This window comes from Apteryx mantelli, chromosome 15, assembly GCF_036417845.1.
Source record: "Apteryx mantelli isolate bAptMan1 chromosome 15, bAptMan1.hap1, whole genome shotgun sequence".
In the NCBI taxonomy this organism is placed as follows: domain Eukaryota; kingdom Metazoa; phylum Chordata; class Aves; order Apterygiformes; family Apterygidae; genus Apteryx; species Apteryx mantelli.
The window spans coordinates 22,606,054-22,623,859 of NC_089992.1; the positions used below are offsets into that span (position 1 = coordinate 22,606,054).

Below are 17,806 nucleotides of genomic sequence, written 5' to 3' on the forward strand. Positions count from 1 at the left end.
GCATTTCTTTTACCAGAAAACCGAGATCATTATTTTATTTAACTTTTCAATCCTAAAAACTACAAACATGAACATAGCTGGAACGCTTGGTCTTGAAATATATATATTTACTAAAATTAGCTTTTTGCTTTGTAACTAGAGTTTTAAAGTTGTCAAACATGATGTCCAAGGCCATTCTCTCAAAAAAAAGAATCGTGTCGGGGAAGAAGGTGGGGAGTGCTTTTAGCTAAGTACCATGCCACAATCCATGAGTGTTACTAAGATGACAACTGTTCAATACAGTATTTAGCTGAGAAGGAGATAAGGAGACGCCATCTTCACCCTCTACTGTTTTCAAGCCTTTCTTAAATTTTCTAACAGTTGATAGCACTTTTTAATTTGGAATATCCACATCTGAATTCTGGGATTCGGACTGCACAGGTGGCATATTAGACTCTTTTCTCCACTTTAGCAAACAGTTTTCTTTTCTGAACCCCAGAAAAGGAGACTGCAGTAGTATGCTTAATATTATCTGCTATACAGCCACAGCGTAACCCAGTACTACAAGTCTTAGCTTTGCAACAAAACCAGGGGTCAGAGCAGAGCGCACATGCTGAATAAAGGACTGCAAAATCTAGCTGGTATAATTGAGGTCTTTGCTTAATAGGTGACCTTAAAACTTTTCTTAATTCTAACTACAACTTCCTAAACAGAATACAAAGAATGAACTAAGAGAAAAATGAAGAAAACTAACTAGATATATTACATGTTTTAAGAGAACAAAAGCATGTGGTTTTATGTTAACTATGTTGGCATATAAGCACTTTATGGTGGCTAGACCCTCATTCCAATAAAGGTAACTTGAATAAATAACCTTTTCCTTAATCCAGGATAACTGAACTCTTACAGACATTTATAGGTTTTCTCATCTCCTAATACAGAAGCAGCATTTGTCAGTTTTCAGACAGTGTCCAGACTCTGCCTCCAAAATTCCTGGAGGTCTTTCAACCAGTTACTTGATGAAACATTACTGTCTAGTGTTTTGTTTGGTTTTTCCTCCTTTTGTTTGGCATTCTGCTACTGCGACTTCAAGTATGAACATATTTGTGGATGACAAAATTGGAGGAAAGAAAGTTAACACAAATGTCTGAAGAAATTTTATTAAAGTCCTAGGTAACAGGGAACAAAGCGTTTTACTGCTTCTATGTCAGAAAGAAATTACAGTCTGACGAGCATACACAGACTGAAGAGCAGCAGGTCAGGACTGACGACCACGACAAGTAGAACTATCAACACATGAGCAGCGTAAATAAAATGCACTGAAAATGGTCATTATAAAAACATTTGGGGGACATATTTGAAAGGACGATACCGAGATAGCTTTGCAGATGAGCATCCACAGATCAGATGAATAAGAGCCATCATGAAAGAAAACACATTATTTGTTCGAAAACAACATACAGATGGGAAGGGTGATTGGGGAATGGTACTGAACTTTGCCGATTTAGGCAGTGTGCTCTGATTACACCTTAAAGCAGCCGGCGAGGGGAGGGGGCTGGATTTCTCCTGCTCTGAGCTTAGTCGTGAGATAGCCATGGCTCCTTCAGCCTGCAGGATGCCTTCTCAGAGCTGTTGGCACCTCTGGGTATAACATCGCTGTAGCCCTATCTGTCTCTAACCTAAAATAGTTGGAATAAAGATAGAAATCATACTTAAAGTACGGGGATACTAAAATTCAGTACAGGTTAGCAAATAGTGTGCATAACATCCCCAAGGTTCCCACGAATCTCGGGCTGCAACCTACCTGCTCACATCTTTACTACTAACTTTACTGGAACTAGCTAGACTAAAACAACTGTGGTTACGTTTCTAAACGTGTTACAACCAAATGTAGATGAGCTAGAATATTATAATAAAATACCAACATTTATATCCATTTTCTAATTCCAGTTGTATATAGTCATTTTTACTTATGTCTAAAATTCTGTAAGCTTTGCACAGCAGTTAGCAACCACTATACGGAAGAGATTTGCTTGCCACGTGCCCTTGCTGGCAGAAATGCCTCTCAAAACTCCGGCACAGCTGGAGATGGCACAGATTCGCTACCACAGCTTCATACAAATCAGGTCTTCCTGTTACTTGTGGAGGACATTTAGGCAGTTTTTAAAGCTTCCATTATGTTTTCTGGGTGCCACGGAAGATATTCAAATCTCCAGCATAAGAAAAAAAAGAAAAGACTCAAACCCTGACCACTCTATATTTACTTATTTTTCAGTGATCAATACTATAGGATTAATTTACAACATTTGAACATAAAAGATAAAAATGACATGAAATGCTTCCTTTTAGGTGCTGCTCCATATGTAGCAGCCAATAACATGGGCAGAGCAAATGAAGGCAAAACCCTTTCTTCATTTTTTCCGTGGCCTTCCCCCGAGGCCGTAGGAACGGGGTATGAAAAGCGCTGCCGCGTGACTCCGTCGCGCACGCACCGTCCTCGCGAAGCGCCGAGCGAGGAACGCCGAACAAAGGAGTCGCCAGCCGCTCCGGCGAACCCTCCCCGGCTCCCCGGCAGCCGCCCGCCTCCAGCGACGGCCTCGTGAGCCGAGGGCACCTCCTTGCAAGATTAGCAACAGGAATCCTGCATTTCAGAAACCACCACACAGGTTACGATTGCTGACTGCGTAAGGGGGCAAAACTGAGGCAATGCGCAAGGAAACCAAAGCCACGATTTGGGAGATATTTCTCCCGTTAATGTTGACTGCAACTGGACTCTTAATGCGCTGTGAAAGACTGAAGATGTTCTAGCTTTGCGTACACTGTCCTATTTTTATCCTAAGAACTACTCTTCGCTTTCAGATGGCTAGCAGGTTTGCCAAACTAATAAGATTTTTGGCAGCGTTCACACTATTTATATACCAGCGTGTTGGTATCTTGGATACAAAACCTTTCAGAAATACATAATCACAAGGTCCAGCAATGCCAGTTTAAAGATCTTGCCAGAATAGTTATGCAGGCAATCAGGTGTTCCCTCCGTGAAAGAAGTGAACCAGAAAGTCCTGTGAAGAACGGCATCCTCTAACCATTATAATAATAATAATAGACTTACTACAGCGCCTGAACAGAAGGAAGGCTCTGAAAGCCTGTCTAGGAGCTCTATTTACAGCTTGATACAAGCGCGAAGGTACCCTGGCACCTCCGACCAGCTCTAGCTACGAGAGCAATCGCGGCTGCCACCCCGCGAGGGCTCGCTGTGATACCATCCCCGTTAGGCTGTCATTTCTGCATGAGACTGTAAAAAGGGAAACCCGTATTTTCAATCTGACTGCAGCAGGCAAAGCCTAGCACAGCGTCACAGAGTCGGTAAGAGCAGCCACCGCAGCCTTTCGTCAAAACACGGGATTTCCTTCCAACAAAACTCGCAGGCCTCCCGCAAACGGTAGGTGGGTGACAGCTTTGCCAAAAAGGCTCGAATCACACGGGGCAGAAAATACTAAGCTGAGGACAAGGATTTCTATAGCTGCCTACGCTTGTATATAGGTAGCTCAGGTGCCAGTTGAGCTCGGACAGCTGTAATACTCAAAAATCCCCCGAAAGGCTTTCTCCCTGCCCCTGCAAGAGGTAGTGACCTAAAAAAAGGGACAAAACATAGCAAAAGTATTAAAAGTAATAAACCAGGGGAACAACGTGAACAGAAGAATTGAAAAAGTATCACAAACACTTATTATTCATTGTGCACATAATAAACAGCAGAAAATAACTTGCTTCTTACGCTCAAAAATGATGGCATTTTTAAGTGGCGTTACTGAACTATCGCTCAGGTAATAAGGGAAAGTGAAGCATTCTATTTTCAGGCTAATAATTTTTCACTTCAAAATTATCTCCTGGGGTAAAGAAATGCTGCAGACTGACTGAGTACCTCCAGTCTTAACAGAGACAGAGGAAGGGGACGAAGGTCTAACTCAGGACATGGAATGTATCTTCCTTTCTGGGTATATTTTGTTTTTAATATAAACTCATAGATGTACAGGAGAAGAAACTCAGAAGAAGGGAGTTTAAAAGTCTAATTAAAAAAAAATTTTTTAATATGAAATATAGAATGATTATACTGTTTAAAATAGAACTGATTCATGGAGAGAAAGGAAGTACTTAATGGCTTGTTCATGCTTAAGGACTCTTACAACAAGTATCTGTTACTCATGCATCTGAAGGATTTGCACTGACTTCTGAGCCACCAATTTGAAAATGCTTTTGACACTACGACATCAAGAAACATCCCAGAGGGCTTTGAGTTGAAAGTCTGCACACTCTCTGAACACTCTAGTCCTTTCAAGGATGGAAGAAAAGATTAACATGGGGAGGGGAGGAAAAAATCAAGTTACATTGGATCTGGAAAAGAGGTGGGGGGGGAGAAGGTTTTCTGCACAGAAAAAGAAACAGCTATCTTTCTTGCAGTCTGTTCATCCCAGCACAAGTGAAAAAACATGCAAACTCTGAATATGCATCTAACTACTGTCTTGTGATCGCATCCAGCTGACCTTCTCAATGACACAGAAAATATAACATCCAAAAGCTGGAGTAGCCACTCCAAAAAGTTGGAAACAGTTCCGCATAATCAAATGGACTTTCTAAAACACAAAACCTGATTGCACATGGAAGTGACACAACCTTGGTTATGTTCATCTGCAACTCACTTTACCAAACAAACCGAAAACCTGAGATCAGACTATTAAACAGGGCACGTCTCATTGTCCGAATTCATACACTTAAACCACACACAAAATCCACCCACCCAGCCCCAAACCACTCCGACCCACCAAAACCCCCCCAAACACTTCACGTCATGAAAAAATAGTTAGAAGAGACCACGAGGGATTATCCAGGCCCTCACCTCCCAAGGGCTAAGTTGCATCTTTCTTACTGCAATTTACATTCATTAGTTTTTCACCTCATGTTATGGACCTAATATTATTAGATAAGGTGAGAAAGTTAGCAGAAAAGAGACACAACATACTACTAGCCATCCATCCTTACTAATGAACCTTCCAGTACAAATTCTTCCTATAGCTCAAAGAAACACATCTTTTGTTAAAGCTTGGAAGATGGCTTCAAACTCAGCCAAAAGGGTCTTAATAAACCAGCAAGCAGCCGAACAGCCTTGCGAGGGAGGTTGTGGGGCAGAAGGCAGGAACAGGAGCAGCATGTGACAGCAAAATAATACAAGTCTACTGTATCTTTTACTGTTCTTTGCTGCAACAGCAAAACTTCCCACGCACACATTTTCTGCAAATCTGCACTTTAAGTGGTATTTCACATTTACAAAAGTCTTCTGAATAGCTGAACGTGGCCTTGCAGAGGACCCTTGGCAAAGCAGTGTATCCCGCAGGTAGCAATATGGACATGGGGGTAGAGGAAGGTGGAAAAAATCAGTAGTACTATAGCAACAGGGAAAATGGAAAGCAACAATGGGAAAAACAAAAAACAAGCAAACCACCAACCCCAAACTCTCAAATGGCTTTTACGCAACTTCTCTTGCACAAACTAAACCCAAAACTTGTCCTGGGATTAGGATTTGAATTTCAATTCACTCCCCCCACCCACCGCCACACACTTGTGCTCTTTGCCTGGTTTTAATCGAACCATCTGTGGCGAGATCCTCCCTTTTCGGTCTCTCTGTCTGTTAATCTGGCAGCTGCACTTTATCATCTATTGAAAAATCTTTGTTTCAAAGTTGTTGAGACAGAAGGTCTTTTACAGGCTAAAAATTATCTCTAGAATCAACAAAGAAACCACATCATATGCTGTATTTTATGGATTAAATGGGAAGAATGTGAATCGGAGAATACATATTTTTAATGGAAAGATAAGTGAAGGTTTTAGGAATCAAGAAAGTTTTTACCAATACAATTTTTCTGACATAAAAAACAGTTTACTGAAGTAAAGGTGTCACTGCAGAATAGTTTGAAGATCATCAGTGGCATAGATCGACAGGAGCAGAAGAAATGCAGAGCAGCAGCTCACTGCAGCCTCTCTGCAGGCAGAAGATGAGCAAGGGCAATACTAGGAGCAGGAGCTGCTCATGCATTTAAATCTAGTAGCAGAGTTTCACTGGTTATCTTTATAAAGGTACAATTACAAGTTTTTGAATACAAAAGTAATGGAATTTAAGCTTTCTTCGTCTTTTATTAAAAGTACCTCAGATCTAATTATTGCTCCACTAATCTAGCCCAAATCCTGAATATAAATACATATATATATATACACACACACATGCACACAGAACTGCATCTCTCTAGACCTTTTAAAAGTTTGCTAGTATAGGAGTATCATTTGTACACATACCACTCATGCCAGGCAAGATCCATTCATCACCAAGAAAAACCGCACAACTTACTTTGCAATCCTCTCCTTACTTTTCTTAGCCTGTGCATTTCACTTCTCAAGCTTAAATCTTTCCATATAACCATCATAAACCATATGTGTTTGTTTATATGTACATATGCACTGCCACCATGCGTTTTATCAGGAAGGGATAACTTCTGCCTTTAGCATATGGTAGGGCACATCATCACTGAGGAAAAATGGTAAAAACCCTTGTGGTTTTAATTGTTCTGAGATTTTTCTCCTCCAATCTGTTTCTGGAGAAGCAATTGTTGACTTACAGAAGAATAGCACAACCTTACTTTTTGGGGAATTAACACAAAAAAAAGTTTTCTTCCGGGTTTTTCCCAGTACATCTCAAAACATTTTAAAAATGAAGAAAATGCATTTAAAAATGAACAAAAAAAAGAGTTTTAATTATCTGAGGAACGCTACTTTTACTTTTTGATTTATAACGCTACGATCATTTCCTTCCTTTCCCCGCTGCAAATAAACGCTCTCACTACGTGGTTGCTACCTAAAAAGGGAACAAATACAGACAGTATCAAACTGCAATCAGAAAATACTTGTATGTGTTTGTGTGCAAATTTGAAGAATCCCAGAGAAATGTTTTCTTCTTGCCTGGGTTTTTTAATTCCCCCAGTTACCTTAATACTGGAAATAAGTTTCTCCATGTGCACAAAATTGAAATGCCTTTAACTCTGTAAAACATATTTGGGATGTGTGCCTTGTAGTCATGTCTCATCATCCTTCTGATGATGTTTCATACAGCTCAAGACCTGTGTTTCACCCGACCAAATTCTTAATTCCTCATTTAAAAAAGGAGGCCATTAAAAGGGTCTCAAGCACTCAGATTTTGACCAGGCTTCCTCGGTTCCATATACTACTAGGATTTGCTCTTTTCTCCTCCCCCCTTTCAGTCATAATTGAACTTTTTTGTTTTCAATAAATTTAAGCAGCATTTCAAAATTGTCATGAACAATTATAAATTGGTGTATCTTCTGTCCTGAATTTTACCATAAAACAGTAGACCAGCTGAAGATATTTTACTTGTAGAGGCTCAGCAAGAGATGCAAACAAGCCTAATCCATTCTGAATTAACAGATCATGCAAGACAGTCTTTAAAGGTGCTTTCAGAAGCATTAGAAACAGCATAGTCATAGTCTATAATTTTATTTATAAATTTGGATTTGCATATAAAATTTATAAAGTAGACCTGAAAAGGTTTACATTAAGAGAAAATCCATATACATTTTCATATTTGGAAAAAAAAAAAGAAAAAAGATCTGCTCTAGAAAAATATCTTGGAGAATCTCAGGAGAATTAATGAAACGATAATCATGTATGTACAACCAATTAAGGGGAGAAAGATTTGTATTAAAATATTTAACAGTACTTCTGTTAGCATCTATTTCATTTCGCTAACTTATTGACCATCTTGATAAAGTGAGATCTTCTGTGGAAGTAAAAACTGAACAAAACCAAGCTTTGAGAAAACCAACTTTAAATTTCTCAAATATGAAAGACGAAAAATAAAAGAAAACATTTTGATGAAAACCCAGTTAAAAACAAAACATCTTTTCAGATTACCTTTGATCTTCACAGAATGTATACATTTATAAAAGTTGGGAACAAAACCCCTCAAACACATACATTTTTAAACCCTATGCACGCCTCTTTCAGAGTTCACCTGTTCTTCACTGCCCAAGCACATAACCTGAAGCCCGTAAAAGGTAGTTACTGGCCATGTTTTTGCAAACGAGGGCAGAGTCAGCACGTAAAGGTATTTGAAAACAGGGCAGCTATCAGAAACTGAAATCCTGCACAACTGTCAGAACCACCACCAGAAATGTTTGACTCATTTCTGGTGAACTGAATTTCAGTGAAGCCTGTTTTTATCAGAAAAAGCACGTAAGGAACAAAAGACGATGCATGTGTTTAGGGAGCAAAGGGAGCAAACAAAAGGCTGCCGGGGACGGTAAATGCGCCGTTATCCAACGCTGCGAGCGCGAGCTTCTCGCCCTCGAACACGCTGCCGATTCCCGCGTTTCGGCGCAGCCAAGGAAGACGCGCAATCGCAGTGTTTCCCCACCTGCCTCCGGGGCCGCGTCTCGGACGAGCCTCGGCCCTCGACGCACGCCCTCGCGGGGCGGCTGCCCGCCGGGTGCGGATGCACGCTCCCCAGGCCGTGACGGAGGCTGTCATAACGTCCCTCCGAACGGCTGCAGCACGGCAAGCCGGCGGCCCTGAGCGCACGCGCCCTGCAAATCTGCTGTCAGAGAACCTTGCCGACGAATTTCCTGAGAGAAAAGGAAGAGCTGAAGTTTTAAGCTTGCAAAAGAGGTCAACGCAAGGTACAAAACCAAATGGCCAGTCCCCAATATCAGCGTACTGGAAAGGACTTTGGTACGGTCACTGGTGGAGCGCAACCTGAGCACCGGAACGAGCACCGGAACGAGCAGACCATGGGGCGCGTCGCCTTGCATCGCCTCCCGCTTCTGCGTGCTGCTTCTGCGAGGCAGCGGGGCTCCGCAGCGCTCCGCAGCCCGCTCCGCTCGCCGGGAACGGCCCGCAGCGGTGCCGCGCGCGGCCTCGCGGCTCTTTCCTTACGTGGCTTGATTTCCGCTTTTGCTGAGATTACGAATCCATCTCGATTGATCCCGTTCATCTCCTGAACCAAACCATGGACAACGAAATATTTCACCAGCGTTTAGGACATGAAGTAACGTGCCAGGAAGCTGGTATAGGCTTTGACTGACCCTTAACACATAAGTTATCAGCGAGTTCATCAGTTAATTACAACATCCCTACAAAAATTGTGGTGGACGGCAATCCAAAATACAATAACTCACGTGGTGGGAAAAATCCAAACAGCAACAAAAAGAAAGAAGGTGTCAGACTGGTATTGGATTGCAAATAGTAAATGATTTGTTGCAAAATCTGACAGCAAGAAAACAAGGAGCAATTCTGAGTTGCGTATGTTCAGGAATGACCTCGATGGCTCTGCCAGAAGGGAATCTCGAATTTCAAGTTCACGTCTCATCATCTCATTAGCAGAAACTTGAGAGATACTTAAGGGTGACTATACCAAGGAAAAATTCTTAATGGCATTCATTTGCTTTTACTAAATAAATGTCGGTATAGTAATTGCCGTCACAGCGAATGCAGAACATCCCAGCTAGAGCGAACAGTGCTACCTTCGTTCTGAAGAAGCGACCCTCCCTGCCCCGACAGAAGTAAATGGAAAGCTGCAGAGTTGGGGTGCTGAAGTCCCTGCGGGGCATCACGAAGGGCCCTCCCATACCTCGCTTTCCCTTTCATTAAAGTAGAAAGCAGACTAAAATACTTTTAACAGAAATCAGGCAGATTACAGAGAGTTTCCTGGCACAAGCGAGCTGCGGCTCTCCCCGCTGCACAAATTCGACATGCTGCCTTTTCCCTGGCTTGTCAAACACACCGTTTCCTGATTCACTTGTGCCAAAACTGCCCTTCTCGGTGCAGGCTGCCGCAGCACTATTTAGTCCAGAAACCTGACTCAGCTTTAACACAAAACGCCGCTGGGGCTGAGCGAGAGGCGCAGGGGCTGCCCGCCGAGCGGCACCGGCAGCGCGGGCCAGCCATGCCGAGCACCAAGCTCTTCCCACAGCTACGTCCGGATGACGAAAATTTATTTCAACAGGAAAAGCTACAGAGAAATGCTTTAGCTGAATTTTCTAGTCACTACGCTCAGGCCTGCAATCTCTACTTAAATGTTAAGGCATGTGCACGGGCCATTAGTGGGGATTAGCTTTTCCTTTGGATAGTTCCATCGGCTTTGACATTTCCTAATGCTGCTGCTGTAGGTCTGGTGAGCGCAGGAATTCACACTGATCTTTAGGAAAATCATTTTCAAAAGACCATGCTAAAGCATCTGGCATGTATTGCTGTCATTTGTCAAAGTTTTACTTAAGAGCAGGATGTCAAAAATTGGTTTTGGTATCAAGATAAATGAGACAGCTCAAATGAAGGGGTACTTCCAAGAAAATAAACGGTACTTAAACTCTACAAGTTTGTGACAACAGCCATCTGCATGGTTTGACTTCTTGGTGAAGTACCATTTGACCTTGCCATGAGACAGGCAATAATACATAAAAAATCTGAAGCAAGAAGCTACTACAGAAAGTGAGCTGAATTGAGCAGAAAAGCCAAATGCAAAGAAATACAACAAATACTCCTAGCTCTGAATTAGTCAGACAAGATGTCAAAAATCTAACATCAGTTCAGTTAAAAAATGATCACAGCTGAGTAACCAGGGCCACCAACAGTAAAATCAAAACTTGGAGTTGGGTCACAATTTGCGGTGCTCTTTGATTATAAAAATCAATGTGAAAAGAATTGGACATAACGAATAGTATGCGCCCTGAGACAAAACACCGCACGGAAGGAGAGTGATGCCCTGCAGCAAGGCCCCGGGGTACTAGGAAGGGGTCCTGCTATTTCTCACTGTTCGGTGTTTCTCTCTCCTCAGGTATTTTCTTTAGGCACTTTTTCTGATTTTGACCGCAATTTAAAAATACTGATGGAAAAAACCTACAGCTGCAATAAGGAACTGCAAGAAGCACTTAACACTGCTGAAATACTGTATTTAAAAAAAGAATGAAGTCCTTACTAAAAGCAACCAGTACTACTTGCCAACATTTCTGTTCTAGACATTCAGCTGACAAGAAATTCAGGACATGTTGAATGGCTCAAGTGTTTTTCCAAAGTCACCTGAAATGCTCCTCCCTATGACCCACACTATCCTTTCTTCCCATTTCTCCAGCTTGTGCAATGGAGCATTTCATTGTTTAAACCAACCATTTCATGCAACCAACAAATTCACCGCAGCATATGATCTGAGCACAAGGGGAAATTTTAGATTGTAATCTGAAGCATCTCATCTTTCAAAACACCAATGAAGAAAAAGAAAATAATTTCTTAAAACTCTCTCTTTAACTGCAGACAGGTGGGGCACTAAGTGCTTTTGGCAGCTACACAGATTGAGCTGTACATAGCAGCTGCAAGCTGGAAACAATTTGTGCCGTGCAGTAAGGAAGCAGGCAAGGACAGCAGACGGCCCAGGGAGCGTCACTCCACTCCTGGCTTGTCATTACGCTAACAATACAGGTCAGCTGCAGCATCACGTCGTGCTCCTAAATAGCACAGAGCATCTTCTGAAAAAAAAAAAAAATCTATATATAATCTCTATATAGATAGATAGATACATCAAGGATTTTATTTAAGACCATTTTATAAGCAAAGGAAGTCCCTGAAAATGACAAACACCTTTAACATGGCAACATATCCACAAGCATCTTCATAGGTGAAAATAAAAATGGGGAAGGGGTAAGGGATGAAGTATAAGCAGATCCTCTTTCTGCAAAATAGTTTGCAGGTCAGTTAAAAGATGGTGATGGTACTAATACAGGACACAGTAAAACTTGAGCTGTCCCATGAAGGATGGCAGAAGGGTGGGAGATACATTTCTGAGGTGTTTTTTGAAACTGCATAGCGCCAGCAAAGGTAGCAGATAATTTCAGATGCAGAAGCAGGGAGCATGCTGAAGCTTAGAATCAAACTTAAAGCAAGAGTTGTTATGCACTTGTGTTGATATAGTAACTCAAATGAAAAGGAAGAACCAGAGCAGCTACAGTTCTAAAATCTCTTGCCAGAGAAAAATGCTTATTTGAAACCTTAAGCTAAAGAAAAATGTAATGAAGTTAAAACAGAGTAATAAAATATTATCAAAATAGCAATGAGAAAGGAGCCACTGAATAACATGCATAGTTGAAAACCCACGCCTGAGAAATGGTTCATTTGGGAATACAGAGAAAAGAGGCAATAGGTGAAAGCAGTAAGGGAGGAATCCTGGACGCAAAACAAGAACTGCTGCAGGACAGGAGCAACTTGACAGGCTGGTGCAGACCACAAGGTCGAATGGCGAAGGCCTAATTAGCTAAAGAAATTGTCAGGGATGAAATGACCACAGTGAATGTTATGCTTCAATGAAACAGCCAAGAGACAGAGAAATTATTAAACAGCATTTTTAGAAAATGATTTTATTATATGTTAGTATAGATTAAAACCCCAAATTGAAAATGTGGAAGTAACAAGCTACTTTCTCAAACATTTACTCCTAAATGCAAGTTTAGGGACAGAGGAGTAGATTACCCTGAAAAAGTAATAGTGATCCATCTGTGCAGGGTAAATTAACATCTTGTAAGTATTAATCAATTGTAATAGACTTAATATAAGAAGGAATGATGCGATTCAGCTGATGAGATGGGAAATAACACAGGTACCAACTGTAGATTAAGCAAAGTTCCCAAATATCAAAGATGTTGAAAAGAAGATCAGAAGGATCACAAATACCACAAGAAAAAGCCCAGAGGGGACAAAATGGCTAAAAACATGACAGCAACCTAGTAGGTCACACCAAAGGTCCAGCTAGCCCAGACATCTGCTGGTGGCAGTGGCCCAGAGTATAAAGGCATATAATATACAGCACCGCTTTCTCCAAACCCTCTCCCAGTCTCCAGCAATTTGCAACTTAGAGATTTCCAGAATCAGAAATGGTGCCTTTGCATTTGATGGTCTAGGATGGTTTTTTCCTCCACAGATTTGTCCGATTACCTTTTGAGCCCACAGGAGATTCAGCCCCCGTAACATGCCACGGACGGACTCTGCACCGCGTAGCTCCGTGCTGCCTGAAGTGCCTCCTTGTGCTAGCTGCCAGGTTCTTGTCACAGAGAAAAAGGCAGATAAGAAACTTGTTCCTTCGTATTACATCTATTTACTTTTTCCTATGCATTATGATTTTCAATTTCTCTTACACCCCTCCCTCAACCTATTTTCCAGGCTGAAGTGTCCCAATATATGTACTATTCTCCGAGTGGATGCTGTTTCATACCTTCAGCTATCCATGCTGCATTTCTCTTCTGCAGTCTTTTCAAGTTAGACTGCATATGACATTCAGATGTTTCTGAGAAGAACGTGAAAGAATTTTAGAGGGAGTGAGAACAGAGAGACATGTTTAAAGGTGGAGAAAAATTTTAGGGGAAATACCTATAGAAAATAGATTAAGGTTCTCTGTGATACCATACATTCTTTGCAAGCAACAGACCTGTCCAAGCAAGTATTCTTAAAAAAAGTTTCAAAATAGAAAGAAACATTTTTGAGATTTGTAGTAGAAATTAAATGATTTTTCTATGTCTTCATATTGCTTGACAGACTCCAAATCATTGTGTGCCTGCTCTGTTTCCCCCTCAAATGAACACTTAACCACATTTTATAATCCTCTACTCCATCTATAGAGACAACCACGCTAGAGGCAGTATGCTAACGAGATACCTTGTATTAAACCTGCATTTATATTCAGTGAGGAAAGAAAAGAGATACTGACAATAAAACAAAACACTGATAAATGGGCAGCAGGTGGTGGTAAAGAAGGACGAAGAACCATTATTATTGATCTTATACTTTTAAACTTGTAAGTATAATATTTTGTGGGTTTTTTTCCCCTCCCAATATTGAAAACCAATCAGGATCTTTATTATTCCAAAAAGTATAAACTGTTCACAAGACATTTGAGAATGCACTGTGATCTGGCACACCAGTGAGTCCCAGAAAAACGTCTCCCTCAGAGCCGGGAGGCCTCAGCTCCCTACCGCCTGCACTGCAATGCTGCAGAGCTAGCTACTATGTGCAAGCTGCTTTTCCCAGCTCACTGCTACCCGATCACACGCTGCTGGTACGGCCTGTTGCAACTGCTCTCAAGGAGGATTTAATGAATCCCAGCTGAGGGCGGGTGAGGTCGCTGCACGTACAATCCCCTTTGGGCTAAACATCTTGTATTAACAAAATGCTTCAGAATACACCTACACCAGGTTCTGCATGCACACTCGGAACTGCCCTCTTTTGTGCAAACTTCTACACGAGGTCGAGTGTGAATGTAAGAGGTTTGGGATTTCTAGAGACTGCTATTCCTCACTGGCTTCTAACAAACGTGGGCTCTCCAGAGAGAAAGACACACACACACAAAATGTATTCCCTGTTACAGCATCGCTGCGCTGTAGAAGCCCACACAGAGATTTTGGACAGGGTGTACGTCTTCAGATCAAAAAGATGATCGTAAATGCCACACGTTACATTAAAAATGTTGATCTGCATTATTTAATAATAATGTCCTAGAGGTATAATTTATTAGAATATTATGATTTTAGTAGCTTGCCCAGCAGCTACCTTATGAGCTCCTGCATTCATTTACTTGCACTGCTGCCCATCCTTGATTATTCAACCTAAAGCTCTCCAAGCAATCTCAAGTCTATTTTTTTTGGTGTGTGTTAAGCTGCAGCAAATGTATTTCAGATTTTCCCAAGAGTAAGATAGAAACACATTTATTTTCCAGTAGTACAAAATCACAACTGAATTTTCCTGCTTTCCTGCTTAAAAATTCAATATATAATTGAATTTTGGTGGCTATGAAAATTTTACTGTTAAGATAAAATCCCTGCAATTTGGCAGAGCTGTGAGGGTTTGAAAATCTGCATTTTTGCATTTCAGTAGAATATAAGAAAAGTTGACAAAATCCATTATCTACCAAGTATGTCTTAGGTGACTTGGAGCTGGACGAGGGGTATTTGTCCTATAAGAAAGCAGGGAAAGACTGGAGAAAATACTAGATTTTTCCACATGTGACTGTACTTGAAAATATACATATAAATGGGACAAAACACAACAATTTTAAAGCTTGTTATTTTTAAACTTTTCGAAAGTATGACTTCATACATGTAATACTGCTCTAAACAGCTACAGTACGTTCGAGGTCAGTGGAAATAAACTGTGCGTAACACGCTGTTGCGCTGCAGAGCTTGCAGTGGGGAATTCTTCCCATCTCGCTGCTGCCCACTCTGCTAAACGTATCACAGTTGGAGCTGCTACTCTGCCACAATTTTCCCATTGTAATCTGCTTTCTATTATTCTCTCAAACCCCATCGGCAGGTCATTTTTCTAACAAATGAGCTGGTTAAAATTCTTTCCCCTTTTTCTCTTTCAAACCTAGGGGAATTTCAAATAATCCAGCACTAACTGACAGGAATTTATACCATTTCTTTAAAATACCAACATTTTTGTATTGTTGCAGCTTAAAAGCTCTATTGGTTTCATGCAGACTCCCTTTTCTTTTTCAGATATATACATTTGCTGAGTGCTGAGAAGTTTGGCTTAAAGAATAATTTCCATCCTCATTTTCTTTTAAGCTCTACCTTGTTTCCACCTAGAATTTGGAGCATTATACAGCAATTTATATAGACAGGAAAGTGCATACCATTATGAAAATAACTACATTAGAATTATTTCTAAATATTTTTCCTTGTTTACTGATGGTAAACATAAACCCTGTCTCCCTCCATAGTTTAACAAATTTGGATGTTATTTTCCGTATGCAAGAGATGCGCACTGATTACTCCTCTGTCTTTGAGATCTACAAGATTTCACTCTAAATAAAAAACATCACACTTGTCAGCATTTTCCTTCATGCCCGAGGGCTAAAAGATAACTTGACCTGGATAGGACTGTTTCCTAAACCTTTTTTTTTTTTTTTTTTTTTGATCTAAGAGGCCGCTTAGTTTTATGCTGACTGCTGCATATACTCAAACTCTGCATTTTAAAGAGCTGTTTAATGTATTTTTGCTGACTACAGTTTGAGAACTTCTGTTGTAGGAAAGCAACAGAATAAAAACAACGGAAGATTTGTTAGCTCCAACAGGGCTTGCAGGTAATTGGGCTTTATACAGCTTGGATCTCTGCCTTGGAGAAGAAAGGCAGAAGACAGAAGTCCTGACAGCTGCTGCTATCACAACAAGCTCCCAGAAAACCCGTCTCCTCTGGAGCACAGTGACACAGCTACCTAACCCAAAGCGTCACGGCTCTGTATTTGTCTTCATTGCCATTCACAGGTACCGATTTAGGAGCGTCAGAAGCTAAGCTTTAATCTGTTTCATGCTTCGCAGTACAAATCAATTGCAAAAGGGATGAGGAGCAGGCATTAGGGTTTTCCCTCCATAAGCAACAAGTCCTTAAGCTAGTCGCTCGTAAGCGAGAGGGAAGCATTCGTTCTCTTCCTGTTCTGAGCTCTGCACCGGCTCACAGCTACGCTTCAGCTTGTCTATGCACGATCTACTTCTCAGGTCAACACCGACGGGGGATTACAAAGCAGGGGCGAACAGACGAAGAGGAGCGATAGTCTGATCCTTTGAAATTGCGGCTTTTGGGCAAAGATCCGACCACTAATAACCTGTCTGTAAGCAAAGAAAGGCAGATGCATGGAGACCCCTCCTGTAGTCAGAGAATAGTGAAAGATGCAAAAACGATGGAGAAGGATTTTTTTAATGGAGATTTTAAACCTGGACAGTTGCTTGGTCTGGTTCACCCCGAGGCCAGACCAGCAGCTGCTGCACAGCAGTTTGGGCTCTGGCCACTCAGGCCACCAGCGCCCTGGAAGAAGTGTGCCTGTGCGTGGGACAGCGCCAGCTGCCTGCTGCGAGGACCCGTCCATCTGTCCGTCCTCCCTCCTCCTCTTTGCGCTAAGGAAGCTGGCTGCGTGGTGAATTTAACTGTCTGACACCCACACTGGAGGCAAAAGAAATGCTCTCTGATAACCCCTCACTGGGCAACTTCTGCTAAATCTTTTATTCAGCAAAAATTCAAATTGAGCTCCATTTTTGGTTTCACTGGATATCTGGATTTCAAAGACTGCATTTCTCTGACAGAATAATACACACCTTAGCCTGCCTTCTGGCTTGAGAAGCTGATTGCAGCCCTAACTGGAGCCCTCCTTAGCATAACATACTCTCTAACAACCCTTTCTAATTCTGTACTACCACTTATTATAAAAAAACTTATTAAATAATTCCAATGACTTTATGACTCCCCACAGCCTTAGCTTTGTTTCAGGGCTACAGCTGACATAATGCAGAAGACAGCCTTTGCAACAAAAAGCCTATAGTTAGGTACCTTCCATGCACACAGAGAGTATTAATGGCACAAGCAACGCTCCTTACCTGTGTTACCTGTATTATTAAGAGAGAAGTTGCACAAGACTGTTACAGATAAAAGACTAAGGATTCACTGCGTTCCCTGCCCTTGCTGCCAGCTATGCTGCTCTCCTTCCCCTTCTGGGCTCATCAACCCACTAACACAGCAAAAATCTATCCACCTTCGCTAGGCTCCTTTTCTGCCAGGCTTGCAAGTTCAATCAGCTGACGAAGGTCTGAGGTGCCAGCACCCACGCGGCTGGGCAGGAGGGATGGCAGGGAGCCTGGGAGCTTCCTCGGCAGCAGCAAACCACTGCATCGGATTAAGCCTTTGCACGTACCGTCACTTCGAGAATACTTTTTCTGTTGCTGTATCTAAGTTAAGCCTACCATGA

General features: G+C 41.6%; 1 long non-coding RNA gene across 1 annotated transcript in view; it reads right to left on the reverse strand.

The window, feature by feature from the left end:
* LOC106496510 (uncharacterized) overlaps window positions 1–17,806 on the reverse strand; it is a 65,833-nt gene that overhangs the window by 5,296 nt on the left and 42,731 nt on the right. The gene's annotated exons all lie outside the window — the stretch shown is intronic.